Source organism: Lathyrus oleraceus, chromosome 2 (assembly GCF_024323335.1).
Source record: "Lathyrus oleraceus cultivar Zhongwan6 chromosome 2, CAAS_Psat_ZW6_1.0, whole genome shotgun sequence".
NCBI lineage: Eukaryota > Viridiplantae > Streptophyta > Magnoliopsida > Fabales > Fabaceae > Lathyrus > Lathyrus oleraceus.
In genome coordinates, this window is record NC_066580.1 from 411958953 (window position 1) to 411979945 (window position 20993).

Consider the following 20993-nt stretch of genomic DNA (forward strand, 5'->3'; position numbering starts at 1 on the left):
ATGTACATTCTACTTCCGGTCACAACTCTTTGTGCTATAGATTCGCCCTTCTCGCTCTTAACAACTGTAACACCCCATTTCTTGGGTACTGCATGAACGGGGCTAACCCATTGACTATCGGAGATCGGGTATATGATTCCTGCATCTAATAACTTCTTTACTTCATCCTTGACTACAATACTTAAGATTGGGTTGATCATTCTCTGATGTTCTCTAGAGGTTTTACAATCTTCCTCTATCATAATGCGATGCATACAGATAGAAGGACTTATTCCTTTTAGGTCAGCGATGTTGTAGCCCAACGTAGTTGGATATTATTAAGACATCTAGTAACTTTTCAGTTTCCATCTGTCCTAAGTCAGCGTTGACTATTACTGATCTTTTGAGTTCAGTGTCTAGGAATTCGTATCTTAGGTTCTTTGGTAGTGTTTTTAATTCTAAGTCTGGTTTCTTCGGGCATGGCATGTGGTTGGGTGTAAGTGTTAAGCATTTGCTTAGATTGTCATTTTGGTATGGTTCACGCCAATTATCATCTTCAAAGATTGGAGGGATTTGGATTTTCATTATGTCAGAATATGTGGTTTCTTGCATCTCCATCTCTCTTACGCACTCGTCTATGACATCAAGTAGATAACAAGTATCGTTTATAGCTGGCGCTTGTAAGAATTGTGTCAAGATGAATTCAACCTTTTCTTCTCCAACTTCGAATGTTAGCTTACCTCTTTTCACGTTTATTATGGCTCCGGCAGTAGCTAAGAATGACCTTCCTAATATAATAGGTGTACTGGCATCTTCTTTGATGTCCATGATTATGAAATCTGTAGGAATGTAGAATTGTCCTACACGTACTGGGACATTCTCTAGTATACCGACAGGATATTTGATTGAGTGGTCAGCTAGTTGAACATACATCTTGGTTGGTCTTAGTTCTCCCATGTTGAGCCTTTTACAGATGGTTAAGGGCATTACACTAATGTTGGCTCCTAGGTCGCATAGAGCTTTGTCTATGACGAACTTTCCAATGATACAGGGTATGGAGAAACTACTTGGGTCTTTTAGTTTGGGAGGCATGTTATTTTTTATTATTGCGCTACACTCAGCGGTAAGTGTAACCGTTTCATTATCCTCAATCTTTTTCTTATTGGATAAGATCTCTTTAAGAAATTTGGCATATGAGGGCATTTGTGTGATGGCTTCTGTAAAGGGAATTATAATGTTTAGTTGCTTCAGAAGTTTCAATGAATTTCCTAAATTGCCCTGCAGTTTTAGAATTTGCGAGTCTTTAAGGATACTGAATGGGTGGTTTATAAGGTGGTGGAGGCACATAAGATTTTTCTTTCTCTTCAGCCTCTCGGGTATTATCTTCCTTCTCCTACGGTTCACTTACCTTCTCAGTTGTTGTTTTGTCAGGTTTTTGGTACATGGCAGGATTTTGGAGTCTTGGATCTACGGGTCCGTCTAGTTCTTTTCCACTCCTCAATATAACAGCATTTGCATGTCCTTTTGGATTAGGTTGCGGTTGTCCAGGAAATGTGCCAGCGGGAGCGGCAGTAGATGCTTGTTGTTGAGCCACTTGTGAAATTTGTGTTTCAAGCATTTTGTTGTGGGTGGCTAAGGCGTCTACTTTGCTCGCTAATTGTTTAAGTTGCTCACTAGTATGTATGTTTTGGTTCAAGAAGTCTTTGTTTGTTTGAGCTTGGGTAGCTATGAAGCTTTCCATCATTAGTTCAAGGTTGGACTTCCTAGGCATGTTAGGAGCATTATTAGCTGGCTTTTGATATCCAGGCGGAATAACGGGTGCTTGGCCAGGTGCATACAGGGCGTTGTTATTCTTATACGAAAAGTTGGGATGGTTTTTCCAACCTGGGTTATATGTATTCGAGTAAGGGTTTCCTTGTGCGTAATTCACTTGATCGGTTGGGACTCCTGCCAATATCTGACATTCTGGTGCAGTGTGTCCAGGAGTTCCACATAACTCACAGTTTGGAGTCACGACAGCCACGATGGCTGCGGGTGGTATGGTCAAGTTGTCTAACTTTTGAACAAGGGCATCTACCTTTGCATGGATGTGGTCAGGGCTACTGATTTCGTACATTCCACTTTCTGTTTGGGACTTTTCTACTAGAGTTCTTTCACCTCCCCATTGGCAATGGTTTTGGGCCATGTTTTCAATAAGTTGATAGGCTTCGTTGTATGGCTTGTCCATAAGTGCACCGTCCGCGGCAGCGTCTACTATCAGTCTTGTGTTATACATAAGCCCATTGTAAAATGTGAGAATGATCACCCAGTCTTCGAGACCGTGATGTGGACATATCATCATCATGTCTTTGTATCTCTCCCACGCGTCGTAGAGAGATTCTACATCCTTTTGTCGAAATCCGTTGATTTGAGCTCTCAGCATATCAGTTTTGCTTGGCGGAAAATATCAGGATAAGAACACGTTCTTCAGTTCTTCCCATATTGTAACTGAGTTGGATAGCAAGGATTGCAACCAAGCCCAAGCTTTGTCTCTTAGAGAGAAAGGAAAGAGATGTAGTCTTATCGCATCTTGAGATACACCATTCACCTTCACAGTGTCCACGTATTGCACAAACTTGGTCAAATGCTCATTAGGGTCGTCCGTAGGATTTCCAGCAAATTGATGTTGTTGGACGGCTGATAATAATGAGGGTTTTAGCTCGAAATCGTTTCGATTGATAGCAGGGGCAACAATGTTGCTGTGAGGTTCTTGTTGGGACGGGGTAGCATAGAACTTAAGAGGATGATTATGTGGTTCCACTGTAGCCATGGTTGGTTTTTCAACTGGTTCAACAGTAGGAAAGAAGATATCAGGAATATTGTATCTTCGTTGGAACTTTAGTATTCAATGTCTTAAATATAAGAAACGCTCTAATTCTACAATTGGTGGTGCTAAGTTGTCGCCTTGTGAGCGAGTACTTGGCATACAATCGGGGGAAATAAGGGAAAGGAGATTAGTTTTTGCCTTAGTCTATACTGTGCAACGAAAGAATCACACTATTTGACTAAATCAAGTCCCCCGCAACGGCGCCAAAAACTTGATACGTCTCGTGACTGTATATAGAATATAGTCTATCGGGTACTTGACTGCAAGTGCACAGTCTAGTCATTTTAGTTTTAAAAGATATCGAACCCACAGGGACCGATGGTCAAACTAATGCTACCGACGTTGCTATGTTTAGCTAAGGAAATGATTTTCAGAAGTTTGGTTGAAGAAAATTAAATCTAAGGGAAGTTAAGTCTTAAGAAAATATTAATAGGAGGATATCAGTATGCAATGCATTAATCGTCAGGGATTCGATAAGTCACCGGTGTATAACTTAAGTACCAGACATCTTTCAGTAGAAAATACTTATTTAAAAGGTTTTATCTCACACTCTCGTGATTGTTGATTCGGACTATACCTTTAAGTCAGAATGTACGCTCTCGCTATCTCATTTGAAGTTAAAAATACTTTTAGAAAATAAATAAGTTCTAATTGCTTTTAAAGTGCTCTCGCTGTTTTTAAAATCAATGCCTAGTTTTTACTATCCAATTCGACCCTCACGCTCTCGCGATTGTCGGTTCTCACCTTAGTTAATTTCCCACTCTCGTGGCAAAATCGTATTAAATAGCTTCTCACTCTTGTGACAAAGTTAATTAAATTTAAATTAAAAACTATAACCAAAAAGATTGTTTGAGGAAAGAAGTTTTACACCGATTATTATTAAATCCCGTTTAATTAAATGGATTACATACCGATACCGGTATTTTAGCCGGACATGTTAAATAACGCAAACACAGACGAACATAAACAGAGTAACAATAAAGCAAACATGATTATAATAATCATAAAGCAATAACAATAGTAGTTGAATAAAAACCTGGAAATTGGATTAATAGAATACGCCGAATCTTGAAGTACTTGAGCAGTCCTCCACAAGTCGGTAGGATTCTGCTTCTTCGAAATAATTGCTTAAACTAAATTAAATAAATTGTAGTAGTTCCCTAGTGTAGGAAACTACTACTTCGTCTAAATGAAAAATAGAAAGGGAAAAGGGAAAATCAAAGCTCTGAACGGTAAAAGAAAACAATGTTGCTGAAGAAAAATAAAAGAAAAACAGAATTGTTGTGGAAAAATAAAATGCAGAGAAAGGCCTTGAAAGCTGGCTTCAGAGAGGAAAATTAAGCGTGCCCGTAGGTTTCCAGCTTCCATCCTTTTATATTCTCCATTCGGTCTTGGAAGTTGAGAGAAATAAGGGTGACTTGGTTGAGTGAGAAATCCACGGAAAAGTGGTTGAGGAACGAGAAGTAAGGGTCTGGTGGATCACTTTTGTTGACAGATTCTATACCTTTAAGTCAGAATGTACGCTCTCGCTATCTCATTTGGTTTTTTGCTATCATTTCGACCCTAGTCTTGTACTAGTGGTTTGTGCTCTCACATTTGAGTTTTGTTTCAGGTCAAAGGGCACAATTGCCATGCTTAATGATGCTTACTCAATTGGAGTTGACCTATTGATTGTTGATGACTAACTTTGGTTTATTTTGTAGGGTTTAAGACTTGTACCTTGTGCCTAATGGCTTGCACCTTTGTGCATTGACTGTTGTTTGCTTGTGTACAGTTGTACAGTTAACTGTTGACATTTGCTGTTTGATTTCTGTTTGAGTTTAGTACTGATTATCTTGGATTGTTTTCAGGTACTTTAGTTGCTTTAGTTCCCTTGTGAACTTGCTCTTGCTTTGCTTGATAGCTTGAGCATTGAGGTATAACATCCTAACTCCATGTAGTCTGGAAGGTGTACGGCGGACGACATCCTCTGTTTGGTCTAGACGACTCTTGATCCGGCTGATAACCGACCCCAAACATGTCTGCTTTTACCACGATGTCAATGATCCTTCCCCAGCCTTGGACTTCTTTGCTCTTCACCACCTCCAGAGCTTGTTTATAAGAAGAAATGGACAGCTTCTTCTCTGTCTCAGCGACGAGGGCATTCCCCACCTGGACGGTTTCAACTGCCAGACTGGGTGCTCTACATCTTATATCGTCCACTTCTACTTTCTTCATCTTCTGAGTCGTGTCTTTTATCAATGCACACCCCTCTTTGGTGACGGTCGCACAACGAATATCAACAGCAGGGAAAGCTCCATCCTGCATCAGAGATTTTGGGACCACAGACATTGGAACCTTTAACTGACTCTCCTCAGCCACTTCCATTCCTCTCTTGTTCTTTTTCATCATCTTTACCTTTACCGGTCCCTGCCTGAGTACGGGGTTGACATCCTCATTCATTATCTGTGCCAAGCTGATAGCCTTGGAGTCCACCAGATCTTGGACAATATGCTTAAAAGCTCTGCAACCCTCAATGCTGTGTCCGGGTGCCCCAGAGTGAAACTCGCACTTGGCACTCTCATCATAGTTTGCAGGCCTCCGCTGCTGTTCTATAGGAATCAAAATCCTCGGCCGAACTAATCCCAGATCCCTCAACCTTTGGAAAAGAAGGGCATAAGTCACAGGTGGTTCCTCAAACTGATGATCCTCATTCTTCTTCTTCACCTGGCTCTTAGCTCCCGGTGTCTTCTGTTGAGGTGGCAATTGTTGTTGTTGAGCAGGTGGATTGTTGACAGGAGTGGTTACAGTGGCAGCATAAGGATGATAACGATCTTTGCTACGTTCTTTCTTTGCGGGCACACCAACTGGCTCAAACTCCTTCTCAAATGGACCAGTGTCGGAGGGTTTCTTTGCTACAATAACAGAAGGTTTGCTCACTTCGGAGGACGGAGCCTTCCCCTGAACTTTCTCTACTATCAGCCATTTCTCGATCTTTTCCAATCTCTCAGACATGGCTTTCTGCCCTAAGGCAAGTCCTTGCACGACACTGAACAATTCCCTCATCATCTCTTTCAGCTCAAGGATATCGGCGTTGGGAAGATCCATCAGCTTAGATTTGTTGACCCCCAGCAGGTTATCTGAACAGACGAGCTATGCGCACCGGTTGAATACTGAAACCTACAAAACAACAAATGGGTTAGTATGACTCACACATGCAATGTCTGTCCGTACTAGGAATAATCAGACTTGTTTTTTTGTTTTTTTTGGTTTCATTGAGACAGATAAAATTTTATCAACAACAATTTTTTTTTTACATCCGGATATCTCTCAACCTGAGTCTTAGTTAAAAAATAATGGACCCTGAGTACGGACAGACACGAGTTGAATGCAGATGAATGCGAGATGATATGATGCAAATGCATGAATGCAGGCCCTTGTGCCACCAAGTCATCTGAAAGCCAATACTTCTCTGAACCAGTCATATCTGTGGGATTAAATCACCATAAATCCGACTTGGGGAGTTCCGAAATAAACGGAACCGGAGATTACATCACTATCTTCACCGGAACAACCAACTGAACAGATGACAAACGGACCCTCTGAACAAGTACTCTCAACTCATCCCGGGGATCCGAAATAAACGGAACCCGCTGATAAACCACGGACAGAACTCTGGCGTCCCAGAAATAAATGCCCCTAATCCATAGTCACTGTCAGTACCAAGAGTCACCAACAAATCACCAACCAATCAGCAACTGTACCTGTAATGATCAAACCCTCCCCACTCACGGGTGTTATCTAGGCCAGGGTAAAGTCGAAGAGAAACGCAGCATAAATAACCTTTCGCAGAATACCATCACATACACACCTGAAGTATGTAACGACGATATCCTACCAGGGTCTGAACTGCTCGTGATATCAATGTTCCGCTAAGTGGCGCAATACCACCCGCTTCCCATGAATCACTCTACTCCTAAGTATCCTAGATTTCACTCATAGCCTGGGTATTGGGCCTTTTACCTCATGTAACTCCCACCCCAACAGAGAGAAACAGACAACCAGCCAGATGAACAATGAATGAATGCAAACATTAATGCAAACAATAAATGCAAACAGTAAATGCAAATATATACAAATGAATGCAATAAATAACAGCACAAAGCAACCAAAGCCCTAACCTAGAGAGCGCTAGGAGAGACTCGCTTAGGGAAGACGGACCAGCACAGGTCAACTTCTCTAATGTCCCCAGCAGAGTCGCCAGCTGTCGCATTACGCGAAAAACCGGCGGGAAAAAGAAGAAACAACAGAGCCGCCACCGTGCGTTATTTATCCCAAAAGAGGGAAAGGAAACGCTCAGAGTAAACCTAGGAAAGAACATGGTCTCGCGACCAAAGAGAATGGGTTCGGGAGTCGGTTATGCGAAGGGAAGGTATTAGCACCCCTACGCATCCGTCGTACTCGACGGGATCCACGCACAAAAGGAAGGATAAATGGTTGCTAAACACTGCTCAAACTCACACACAAAAGAAAAGAAAAGGCGCCCAGAGAGATCAGCTCAATCTCCTGCCTACATACTTCATCTGGTATGAAGATCAGGGCGATGTAGTTCCCCTACACAGGGACAAAGGATCTAGCCTAACCAGATAACAGAGGGAGACACAACTCTAGGGAGACTACGACTCGAGCCTAGATGTTGTCATGCAAGGTTGTCCCTAAGTTAAGGTTTCTAGCTAACAGACACAGGAAAGGTCTCAATTGCAACCAGGGCAAGAGAAAGGGGATATCTCAATCACAACCGGGGTGAGAGAAAAGAATTAGCATTAGTGGTTAGTCAAACTCGACAAGACATCGCATCTCGTGCCTACGTATCTCATCTGAACATGAGAATCAGAGTTGCCGTAGTTCGGCTAAACTATTACTGTTGGTTTGTGTTTTTTAAGTGGACAACGTCACTGCACAATCTACCTGATGCTCGACCTTTGGAGACTTACTCATCTGTAGTAGAAGGAGTTAACGTATCCTTAAGAGGGGATGATGTTTGTTTGTGTTTTAAGAAAACGCAAGCAAGAAAGGAAGTCCTATACGAAGGAACCGTGCTACCTTAATTGACATGCAAACGAGACTACACGGAGTCTAACAGACCTAGGGGATATGATCACACCACACAAACACATACAGCATAAAGTAAACACACCAACAAGGGGGCTCAAACATGGGTTAGGTTTTAGTCGAGGGGTCACATCAACCTCAACAAACAAACCTCTGGAATGGGGTGAATGTTGCTCTTAACCTTGCCATTGAAGGGCTAAGGTGAAGCAGATGAAAGGAGATGAGGGGCGTGCCTCATTGCTCTTATCCCTGGCCAGGGAGAGCATTTGACAAGAATGTGTGGGTTCAGAAAGTGGGAACCCTTCTACACATTTGATACTGACTCAACTGTGCAATTGCACAAGATCTTGGGTTTTTATCTGTAATGCATCAACACAGTGGTGTGAGCAAAACAGAAGACACACTGAATAGCAGGGGATAGGTTGATTATCCCTTGGTTCTGCCAATTGCCTCTTCACTTAGGAGGTCTTTGACTCTGTACAAGGACAAATTAAACATACACAAACATTGCCTCTTAAGGAGGACTTCAGACAGTTGCCTGGCCAAGTAACAGGCCAGGTCTTCCAGACTACATGAAGAAAAAGGAATTATACCTCAAGCAAGTTGCTAAATAGCAAAGCAAAGCAAGTTCAAAGAACTTAAGCAACTAATGGTACCTGAAATGGTCAAACAGATCAGTACACAGTTCAATAGTCAAAGCAAAAGGAATTGGGAAACAACAGTCAACACAGAGGGACCAATGTGCAAAGCATAAGACTCAAACCATATGAGTCAAGCCACCTACAAAACAAAGGTTAGCTCATGATAAACAATCAAGCTTAATCAAAAAGAAATGGTCTCATTGGTCATTTGTTGGTCAACCTGAAAACATGAACTCAAAGGTGAGTAACAAGACCACTAGGGCAAGCCTAGGGTCAAAAGGGAATGAAAAAGTCAAAACAGCAAAGGGCAAGCATCCAAAATCATGTTCAAACAATCAAGAAGCAAACCCAATTGGTTTCATGTTTATATCATGCATCATCATCATTTCATGAATAATTTAGGTCAAGGCATGGCATTTAGAAGCTCATAGGAGTCAACAGCAAGACTTGCATCAAAAGTCAACTCAAACATTTCAAAAAATCACCAAATAAATCATGATCAATCCTAACACATATCATGGTAAGCATGTCAAATTTCATCTCATTTGGACAAGTGGAAGGCGGTCAATGAAAATCAGAAAGTCAAAGCAATTTTGAACATGCTCAATGAAGTCAACCAAACATGCATCAACTTAGAAAAATCATAAATCAGAAATGGTGTATGAGAAATGAATGGGACTAAAACCATGGCAAATATGAGGATGTCTAGTTATCTCATGTAAAATTTCATGTCCATCTAATAAAGTATGAGAATTTCACAAATGAAATGGCAACATGCATCACATGAGGTCAACATTTTGGTCAAACAGGGGAGAAAATCTCAAACAATTAGGAAATGCCTCAAATAATTCCACAAAAAAATCACATGCCAACTAGACATATAAGAGCTCAATCATGCAAAAAATCAATTCATTTGGAGGTCAAGAAGCATGGATACAAAAATCATGAAGTTAGACATCATTGGTGTGACACAAATTGTCACACCCTAATTCAGAAAAACATAACTCACAAACCAGCAATGATAAATTCACAAACTCTACACCAAAATCACCATGAGTGTGTCTAGTTTAAGCACAAAAAGTTTGGGGGTCATTGGATAAAGTATCACCATTTCACAAATGTTTTGGCAAAAGGTACAAAATATGGACACATGAACAAAACCCTAATACCAATTAAAATTCGACCATGCAAAAAATCTGGAAAAAATATGACAAAATAATAGATATCATGATGAAGACAATGCAAAAAATCCCATTCAAATTGGATTAAAAACAAAGGAGTTATGAATTTTACAAAATGATGTATCAAATTGAAATAAACATTGAAAAATAATATGAGTTAATAGATCACATGCCACTGGCGTCTCTATGAAACGGTGCGTTTCGTCTGGAGACCTTCGCTAAGCGAACCGGAAGCTTCGCTAGGCGAGCACTCATCTTCTTCGCCCTCGCTAGGCGAACAGATCATTCGCTAGGCGAATGCGCGATTTCTTCACGAAGAAGACGACAGAACAGCAAACACAAAACACACTCACAAACAAATTTTCACGAAATCATGCAAACAATATACCAATCGAAACGTCTCACCATGTAGATCATTAAAACAACAAGCATTCATTCTAAATCGGGCTATCATGGATGAATCGTGTGAAAACATAAATGAACATCAGACTTTAAAACCAAATTACTCACTCATCACTCAACCATTTTGCACGATTCAAGTTTCAGAATGACCAGCAAAGCAAACTCTATCATAAGCATAGCATAGTTTAAAGAAACAAGGAGGTCGAAATTTTACCAAGTTGGAAGAGCAGTGTCGATACAGTTGTTATTTGGCCATGTTAAAGTGAAACAGATGCTCCTTAAGCTCCCTAAGGTTGAATGATGAAGTTAGCTTTGCTCGAAACAGCTTGGAATGGCTTCAACCTTGGACTGCCATTGATGATGCTTGAAGAAAAACAGTCGTGGAAATGGCCTTCCAGCTGGAGAATGATGGTGAAAACAAGCTCAAGATGGTGTATGGATGTTGTTTTAGGCAAGGCAATGTCAAGTTCTTTGAGTTTCTTTGACAGATTTTGAAAATGGCCAAAGATGAAGTTTTGAGAGAATGAGAGAACAAGAGTTTGTCTGCTGTAAAATGGTGGCTGCTAGGGTTTTATTTAGCAGAAGAATGATGTTTAAATACTCTGTTAAGGGTACAAATCACAGTCCATGAAAAGGTGGGATGGAGTTGGTGAAAAATGTACTTTTGGCCAATTTTCAAGCAAGTTAGGAATGGCTGTGTGTACTGCACGAAAATGACTTTGTAACATGACCAAAATATGATTTCTGAACATATTTGAATGGCCAAATTGATTAGAAATGGCTATCTCAAAAATTCACTTTTGTACCACACTTGAAATCAATTCATGCAAGTCCAAAAATACCATTTTGATTGGTGAAGTTTTGGTGAATGGTGATGACATTTTTGGGAAGATGGCATCAAATGTGACTTGTAGCAAAAAACCCCACCCAATTTGGCCAAATGGTTTGAGAGATATGGCCTTTTAAAGTTCAAAATTTTTTGAAAATGAATTGATCATAACTTGCCAACCGTACATGGGAATTGAGTGTTCTTGGACTTTTTGGAAATGGGAGAACAAGATCTTCAACTTTCATGTTGGGAAAAAATTCATTTGAAGCTTGTATCATGATGTAAGTTTGAGGATCAAGACTTTCCATTTTTGGCAGGTTTCAATTACAGGTCCAGTTTCTATTTTTGGAAATTTCTGATCTGGCTTCAAATTCTTCCATGATGGTATTTGACATGATATATGGGGCCTATTTGGACATGAATAAGCTCTCTCAAACCAATTGCCATCATCAAATCACTGATTAAATGGACAGTTGACCAACAGTTGACTTTTAGGGTTTCTGACTGATTGTGCATTGACTGATGACTTCTGAACATCCAATCCTTGACCTAAACACTTCAAATGGATCCCCAAGTCATGTGAACATGTTGGACCAACCTTAAGGCCTTGTCTCCTTGGAAAACACATTTGCTTGCTTGACTGACTGATCTCCTGACCAGTTTGACCTAATTCTTCTGATGACTTGCACTTGGGGCAAAGGGACAATGCAATGCTATGCAATGGACCATATTATGTTATGACCTAATATGAGAATGTATGTACAATGATAGGTGCAAATTTGAGGTGCTACAGCTGCCCCTATTCAATCAGCTGGGAACCCGAATGGATGAGAGCAACGGCTGTCAGACTTTCAGGGTAAACAGGGATTGAATACCAAGAACCGTAGAATTTGCACAACAGGGATCCACCAATGGAAACGTCCACTGGGATCTGATACTTATTACTGGGTATTTATATTTTTGGGTTGTTTTCAAAGGGTACAACCACATCCAGACATCGCAACGACGATGAATGGGAAAAGAAAACACAACTAGATGTCAACGGACAACTAGGAAAAACTCGACGTTTGCCGAGACCAACGGAGAGGTAACCAGACATTAATGAATGACTGGAAAAGGTGCAACCATACGTCAACGGACGAAATGGGAAAAACTCAACGTTTACCAAGACCAACGGAGAGGTAACCAGACATTAATGAATGACTGGAAAAGGTGCAACCATACGTCAACGGACGAAATGGGAAAAACTCAACGTTTACCAAGACCAACGGAGAGGTAACCAGACATTAATGAATGACTGGAAAAGGTGCAACCATACGTCAACGGACGAAATGGGAAAAACTCAACGTTTATCGACACCAACGGAGAGGAGAATACTTCACTTGGGAAGGAGGACACAACCAAATCATCAACGGATGACCGGGAAAAACTCGACGTTTATCGACACCAACGGAGAGGAGGAAAACTTCTTCGATTTGAAAATCGGAAATTGGCCTGAACGCCACTTCGGTCTGAATACCGGAAAATTGGCATGAGTGCCATGAGTACATCGACCTGATCGTCGGAAACTCCTTCGGTCTGAATACCGGAAAATTGGCCTGAGTGCCATGAGTACATCGACCTGATCGTCGGAAACTCCTTCGGTCTGAATACCGGAAAAACATAAGTGCATCGACCTGATCGTCGGAAACTTCTTCGGTCTGAATACCGGAAAATTATGAGACATATTATTTATAGCCGTCAAAACGTAGATAATACACTCGCATGGAAGATTATCCATAACCGGGTTGTAGGTTGTTAAATGGATAAACGACCGAAAAGAAAGGCACCAGGGTACCAGGACTAGGTATGCAGAGATGACCAATCAAAAGAGGATAAAGTTGCTGACTCGGAGCAAATATCCAAAAGGAAGGGGAAGACCCACTGGGGACAATACTGCTTGATCAAGGCAAGTATCCAGCGGGGAAAGAATGTCAATATCACAAACCGGATACTGATAACTGCAAAGAGGGGATTACATCTACCGGTTAGTAGGCAGAAAACCACGGAAAAGTAACCAGTCATCGATAGGATGAGCACAAAGGGTTAACTCCAACAAGGGGAGAACGTGGGATTTTACAACTACCAGCTAGTGGGTAGAAAACCACAAAGATAGGACTTACAGCTACCGGTTCGTAGGTAGAGGCCAACAAATTCCGCTGAGGATAAGATGAATGAGTGCCGGTTAGTGAGCGACTATTCATTTATGCCCCAGGGAAGCACAGGAGACAGCCAACAGGAAGCCAATTTAGGATCGATCCAAAAAGGCAGACTGAAACATGACTCATCCTAATGAGGAAATAACTCAATAGGGAAAACCCATCCCGCTAGGGAGGGAACGGAAACAACCGTCATCCACGAGGGTGTATCTCAGTGGGGAAATGGCAGGAAAGGATAGACACTTTCTGCTTAAGGGTTGGCCCTACATAGAGAGATCAGACACACCCATATTTGCTTGAGAAACAGACCCAAGCTGGCAAGACGCTAACAATTGGGGAGTAACACTGCTGGGGATACTCACTCAACTAAGGAGTCACTGGTTGGGAAAACACCAACTTCTCAACCATGCTGATGAACCCAATTCTGAAGCCGATCCAATGGCGCGATGCTAAACTCTTTCCAACAATCCAATCTCGGCTGGTCACCACGGCCTAGGGCTAATAGACATGTTTGCAATGTTGATGCATGAGTTTTTTTTTTGTTTGTTTTACATAATGCCCCATGATCATGATCATGGGAACGCTATGCACTGATGATGTAATATGCTATGCTTATCTAAATGATGAATGCATAAACACACGTCTCCTCCAGAGACAACACCGGGGAACTCCAGGAACTGTGCTGGGGATCCTATAACCATGTCAACTTCCATCCTGCTGGGGAAAGACAAACTTTTGCTGGGGAAACACCATCAACACAACCTCTGCTGGGAAGACAACCTCAGACTTGGAAAACAATTACAACTCCGCTGGGGATACGGCAACCTTCAGGCTAGCTGAGGAGACACTGATCTTGAATTTGTTATGGAGGTAACACTCTCACACCTACTGGGGAAATACAGCTTATTAGACACGGAACACCTGTCGAGTTGCCGAACAGCGGCATCCATCGTCCACCCATAGTGTCGGCTTTCCTCTTTTACGAACTTCCAGACGCTTCTGGACTTTTCTGCTCCATCATCTTGTATTCCCAATTTCGTCCGTACTCCACGGAGATCGAACTCCTGGTATTCAGACAAACTTTCTAATCATCAGACTTTGAAGAGTCTTCTTGATTAACTTTCCAGAACCGTCGTCGTGATCCTTCACTGTCTTTTCACCGTTCAACTATCCCTTGCCCCTGATCAGGCTCTGCCGGGATTTTTGTCAACAAGGGTTCACAGTACCACCGGTAAGTGAATGAAGATATCTAACAGTACCTGCATCAGAAATCGTCAGATAAAAGCGTGCCCCGGGTATGCCTTCAGGTGTTTCAATATTTCAACACTTAGGTCACTCAAAACTTCCAAGTAAGATTTCCAGATTTTAATCTCACAAGCATGCGTCGGAAAGGACCTCTATGTTTCAAAATGCAAGTATTCTTTATCAAAACGAACAGATGTTTTCATAATCAAAGCGGTAATGAAAACAAAAACAAAACTATTTGCCTGAACACACACTTTATTGACTGAAACAAAAAGATGGCTCAGAACTGAGCAACACACAAGAAGCAAAACCTGGAAAGAGGTGATTGCGCACAAAGGAAAAAATCTATCATATTGGCAATGCGGAACCGTGATCTCATCGGGTTCCAACTCGGTTACACCTCATATGTCCTCAAGACTTTCCATACTTTCTGTCTTCTGAACGAGACGCTTCCGATCGGTCTCTGTCGGAGATTATCCAAATCATCATGAGCACAAACGATCATGCTGGACGCAGTTGTTCGTTTCATTCCCTCTTTTGCCTGGACCGCCCTTTCGGGTTTCAGTCCACCGGGATACCCCTTTTTTTGCCCAAGTCGCCCTTGCGGGTTTTCAACTTGCCGGGTGTACAGTTTTTTTCTTTTTTTCTTTTTTTTTTTTTTTTTTTTTTATCCCTAACTTTTGCCCTAACCTTTCTCTTTTTCTTGGTTCGCCGGGATGCCCATTTTTGCCTGGACTCTTTTATTTTCTCTTTGTCCAGCGGGTCTATTCTTACGAAGTATTTTCTAACTGCGTCCGTATTCACGTGGAATGGAAAATCGTCGTCATCCGTGGTCGTCAACTACAAGGTCCTGTCAGGGGAAACCTTCTTGACCACGAATGGACATTCATAACTGCTCATCCATTTTCCCCACAATCGTCTTGAGGAGGAAGGATCTTTTTCAACCAACTCTTCCATGTGGTACACGCGAGGTCACACTTCTTGGCTAACAACACGCTTCGTTCACTGGGTACAACTGCCCCATGACAAATATCTGCCCCTCTTCCTCAATTGGGCTTGCCGTATCATACCGAGTCTTTATCCATTCAACCTTCTCTGATCAGGACATTAGATGGTAGCATTAATTCTTTCCCATACACCTGTGAGGAAGACATTACTCCCAGTAGATGCGCATCCCGAGTTTCAGTACCTAGGATACAGACTTTATGTTCAATCACCATTGTTGGTGCGACCAACTGTGATCCGGGAAGCACTACCTCATTCATTCTAACTTTCCCATCAGACATCGGAATCCGTTCGGATTCAGGGTCAGGCCCCTCCTCCGGGATCGGTCACTCCCAATCTTTCGATTTGAGTACCTCGAGATGTCCTCATCAGGGATCTCAAACTTCCTTGGTTGATAATCCTCCATGGGTTGCTACTAGCTTTTCAAACACATACCGGATCAGATCCATTTTGGACATTCACAAAGTGGTATGAATCAACATACACTGTCTCAATCGGCGAGCAGCCTATGCCAAAGTACATCAAGTTTTTTCGAACAGTGAGTGTATTGTTTCACCGTCGATAAACTTTTTGCTTAGGTAAATTGCATACTCTTTTCGACAAGACTAGTCATGCTGACTCAGTACGCACCTCATAGACCCCTCGAGGGCTGTCAAGTACCAAATTAACAATCATCCCCCTGGGAAACATCGGAATCAGAAGTTCCTGCAATTTATCCTTTTTTTTTTTTTTTTTTTTTTTTGCAGGATCAAACTTGATTCCTCTGATTTACTCACAAAAAGCCTCGGTAGCTTGATGACAGCACTCCATAAGTGCACTGATTCGGGCTCAACAATGTGAGTTATCTTAACCAATCAACCAACTTGCCCTGGTCTACCGGATGCCCCTGTTCTGTTTGGGACTTTGTCATCATGTCATCAACATGGCATTTGCTTTCACGATGAGTCATATTATGAAACAAAGTCACCGTAGACCTCTGATACGTGGCACCGGCCTCATGTGACGGAACGACCTCAACTTAGAACAAGAAGGTGCCCCTTGTGTGATGGACCTGGTTTACTTCATATCATCTGGCAACAATTCAATCTGGTCTTGGCCAAGAAGCCATCCATGAAGATAAACACTGAGACCTGAGCCATATAATCAACCAATACCTCATTGTGAAGTACCGGGAATTCATTCTTCGAATTAGCTCTGTTCACGTTTTGGAGGTCCGTACACCTTCTCATCTTTCAGCACCAGTTTCCGCTTCACTGGAGGACAATCTTCTCTTAAGGGTAGCTCGTGCCCCATAACATTGGTATTCCGCCCTGGTGTATCTAGATACAATCAGGCATACGTATCAACATGCTCTTCTAACAGGGCTACCATTATGTTCTCGACTTGCCTTTGAAGCGGCCTCAACTTTCACTTCCTGACCTCGGCGGTGCTCGGAATAACAAATCTCGAATCACTCCTCGTGCGGCTGAATCACCTTCTCCTCTTGTTTCAACAACCTGGCTAATTCCCGCAGATCAGCAATCTTCTTCGCCTTCTTCTATGGCATGATAGATCGGATTGTCGAAGTCATACAGGGGTGTAACCAAATTGTTATCGATGAGATCAGGATGATAATCACTTTTGAGGTTGGAAACGAGACAAATTCAAAAGGAAATAAAACGAAAAACATTGCCATTTATTTGTTTTTTTTTTTATTTTAAAATTGCAAAATTAAATGAAAAACAGGGAACACCGCTTTTAACTACAAAAACATCCATTCATTACTGATGCAAAAATGTTGCATAATGAAACACATGAGATGGCCCTTACAATGGACCATTACGTTTCGGGCAAAACGTATGGCTTTCATGCAAACAAAAATTGAAAAACAGAAATACTACTCTTCAGAATGAGTGACAGTGATGCTTTTGGAGTCCTTCCAGTTTCTTGGTACGCACGACTTTATCCACAACTCGAGTTCGCGGTCGCTGTCAACATCTTCACCCACTGAACGGGCATGACCAGGATCCAACATTCCTGCACTGACGAAGGTGTACGGCGGACGACATCCTCTGTTTGGTCTAGACGACTCTTGATCCGGCTGATAACCGACCCCAAACATGTCTGCTTTTACCACGATGTCAATGATCCTTCCCCAGCCTTGGACTTCTTTGCTCTTCACCACCTCCAGAGCTTGTTTATAAGAAGAAATGGACAGCTTCTTCTCTGTCTCAGCGACGAGGGCATTCCCCACCTGGACGGTTTCAACTGCCAGACTGGGTGCTCTACATCTTATATCGTCCACTTCTACTTTCTTCATCTTCTGAGTCGTGTCTTTTATCAATGCACACCCCTCTTTGGTGACGGTCGCACAACGAATATCAACAGCAGGGAAAGCTCCATCCTGCATCAGAGATTTTGGGACCACAGACATTGGAACCTTTAACTGACTCTCCTCAGCCACTTCCATTCCTCTCTTGTTCTTTTTCATCATCTTTACCTTTACCGGTCCCTGCCTGAGTACGGGGTTGACATCCTCATTCATTATCTGTGCCAAGCTGATAGCCTTGGAGTCCACCAGATCTTGGACAATATGCTTAAAAGCTCTGCAACCCTCAATGCTGTGTCCGGGTGCCCCAGAGTGAAACTCGCACTTGGCACTCTCATCATAGTTTGCAGGCCTCCGCTGCTGTTCTATAGGAATCAAAATCCTCGGCCGAACTAATCCCAGATCCCTCAACCTTTGGAAAAGAAGGGCATAAGTCACAGGTGGTTCCTCAAACTGATGATCCTCATTCTTCTTCTTCACCTGGCTCTTAGCTCCCGGTGTCTTCTGTTGAGGTGGCAATTGTTGTTGTTGAGCAGGTGGATTGTTGACAGGAGTGGTTACAGTGGCAGCATAAGGATGATAACGATCTTTGCTACGTTCTTTCTTTGCGGGCACACCAACTGGCTCAAACTCCTTCTCAAATGGACCAGTGTCGGAGGGTTTCTTTGCTACAATAACAGAAGGTTTGCTCACTTCGGAGGACGGAGCCTTCCCCTGAACTTTCTCTACTATCAGCCATTTCTCGATCTTTTCCAATCTCTCAGACATGGCTTTCTGCCCTAAGGCAAGTCCTTGCACGACACTGAACAATTCCCTCATCATCTCTTTCAGCTCAAGGATATCGGCGTTGGGAAGATCCATCAGCTTAGATTTGTTGACCCCCAGCAGGTTATCTGAACAGACGAGCTATGCGCACCGGTTGAATACTGAAACCTACAAAACAACAAATGGGTTAGTATGACTCACACATGCAATGTCTGTCCGTACTAGGAATAATCAGACTTGTTTTTTTTGTTTTTTCTGGTTTCATTGAGACAGATAAAATTTTATCAACAACAATTTTTTTTTTACATCCGGATATCTCTCAACCTGAGTCTTAGTTAAAAAATAATGGACCCTGAGTACGGACAGACACGAGTTGAATGCAGATGAATGCGAGATGATATGATGCAAATGCATGAATGCAGGCCCTTGTGCCACCAAGTCATCTGAAAGCCAATACTTCTCTGAACCAGTCATATCTGTGGGATTAAATCACCATAAATCCGACTTGGGGAGTTCCGAAATAAACGGAACCGGAGATTACATCACTATCTTCACCGGAACAACCAACTGAACAGATGACAAACGGACCCTCTGAACAAGTACTCTCAACTCATCCCGGGGATCCGAAATAAACGGAACCCGCTGATAAACCACGGACAGAACTCTGGCGTCCCAGAAATAAATGCCCCTAATCCATAGTCACTGTCAGTACCAAGAGTCACCAACAAATCACCAACCAATCAGCAACTGTACCTGTAATGATCAAACCCTCCCCACTCACGGGTGTTATCTAGGCCAGGGTAAAGTCGAAGAGAAACGCAGCATAAATAACCTTTCGCAGAATACCATCACATACACACCTGAAGTATGTAACGACGATATCCTACCAGGGTCTGAACTGCTCGTGATATCAATGTTCCGCTAAGTGGCGCAATACCACCCGCTTCCCATGAATCACTCTACTCCTAAGTATCCTAGATTTCACTCATAGCCTGGGTATTGGGCCTTTTACCTCATGTAACTCCCACCCCAACAGAGAGAAACAGACAACCAGCCAGATGAACAATGAATGAATGCAAACATTAATGCAAACAATAAATGCAAACAGTAAATGCAAATATATACAAATGAATGCAATAAATAACAGCACAAAGCAACCAAAGCCCTAACCTAGAGAGCGCTAGGAGAGACTCGCTTAGGGAAGACGGACCAGCACAGGTCAACTTCTCTAATGTCCCCAGCAGAGTCGCCAGCTGTCGCATTACGCGAAAAACCGGCGGGAAAAAGAAGAAACAACAGAGCCGCCACCGTGCGTTATTTATCCCAAAAGAGGGAAAGGAAACGCTCAGAGTAAACCTAGGAAAGAACATGGTCTCGCGACCAAAGAGAATGGGTTCGGGAGTCGGTTATGCGAAGGGAAGGTATTAGCACCCCTACGCATCCGTCGTACTCGACGGGATCCACGCACAAAAGGAAGGATAAATGGTTGCTAAACACTGCTCAAACTCACACACAAAAGAAGAGAAAAGGCGCCCGGAGAGATCAGCTCAATCTCCTGCCTACATACTTCATCTGGTATGAAGATCAGGGCGATGTAGTTCCCCTACACAGGGACAAAGGATCTAGCCTAACCAGATAACAGAGGGAGACACAACTCTAGGGAGACTACGACTCGAGCCTAGATGTTGTCATGCAAGGTTGTCCCTAAGTTAAGGTTTCTAGCTAACAGACACAGGAAAGGTCTCAATTGCAACCAGGGCAAGAGAAAGGGGATATCTCAATCACAACCGGGGTGAGAGAAAAGAATTAGCATTAGTGGTTAGTCAAACTCGACAAGACATCGCATCTCGTGCCTACGTATCTCATCTGAACATGAGAATCAGAGTTGCCGTAGTTCGGCTAAACTATTACTGTTGGTTTGTGTTTTTTAAGTGGACAACGTCACTGCACAATCTACCTGATGCTCGACCTTTGGAGACTTACTCATCTGTAGTAGAAGGAGTTAACGTATCCTTAAGAGGGGATGATGTTTGTTTGTGTTTTAAGAAAACGCAAGCAAGAAAGGAAGTCCTATACGAAGGAACCGTGCTACCTTAATTGACATGCAAACGAGACTACACGGAGTCTAACAGACCTAGGGGATATGATCACACCACACAAACACATACAGCATAAAGTAAACACACCAACAAGGGGGCTCAAACATGGGTTAGGTTTTAGTCGAGGGGTCACATCAACCTCAACAAACAAACCTCTGGAATGGGGTGAATGTTGCTCTTAACCTTGCCATTGAAGGGCTAAGGTGAAGCAGATGAAAGGAGATGAGGGGCGTGCCTCATTGCTCTTATCCCTGGCCAGGGAGAGCATTTGACAAGAATGTGTGGGTTCAGAAAGTGGGAACCCTTCTACACATTTGATACTGACTCAACTGTGCAATTGCACAAGATCTTGGGTTTTTATCTGTAATGCATCAACACAGTGGT

General features: G+C 42.5%; 1 non-coding gene across 1 annotated transcript; it reads left to right on the forward strand.

Annotated features, from left to right (window-relative positions):
- Positions 1–2294: 2294 nt before the first annotated feature.
- Positions 2295–2401, forward strand: LOC127125189 (small nucleolar RNA R71). The gene has a single exon (XR_007804642.1). It is a non-coding gene; the product is annotated as a small nucleolar RNA R71 (small nucleolar RNA).
- Positions 2402–20993: the final 18592 nt, after the last annotated feature.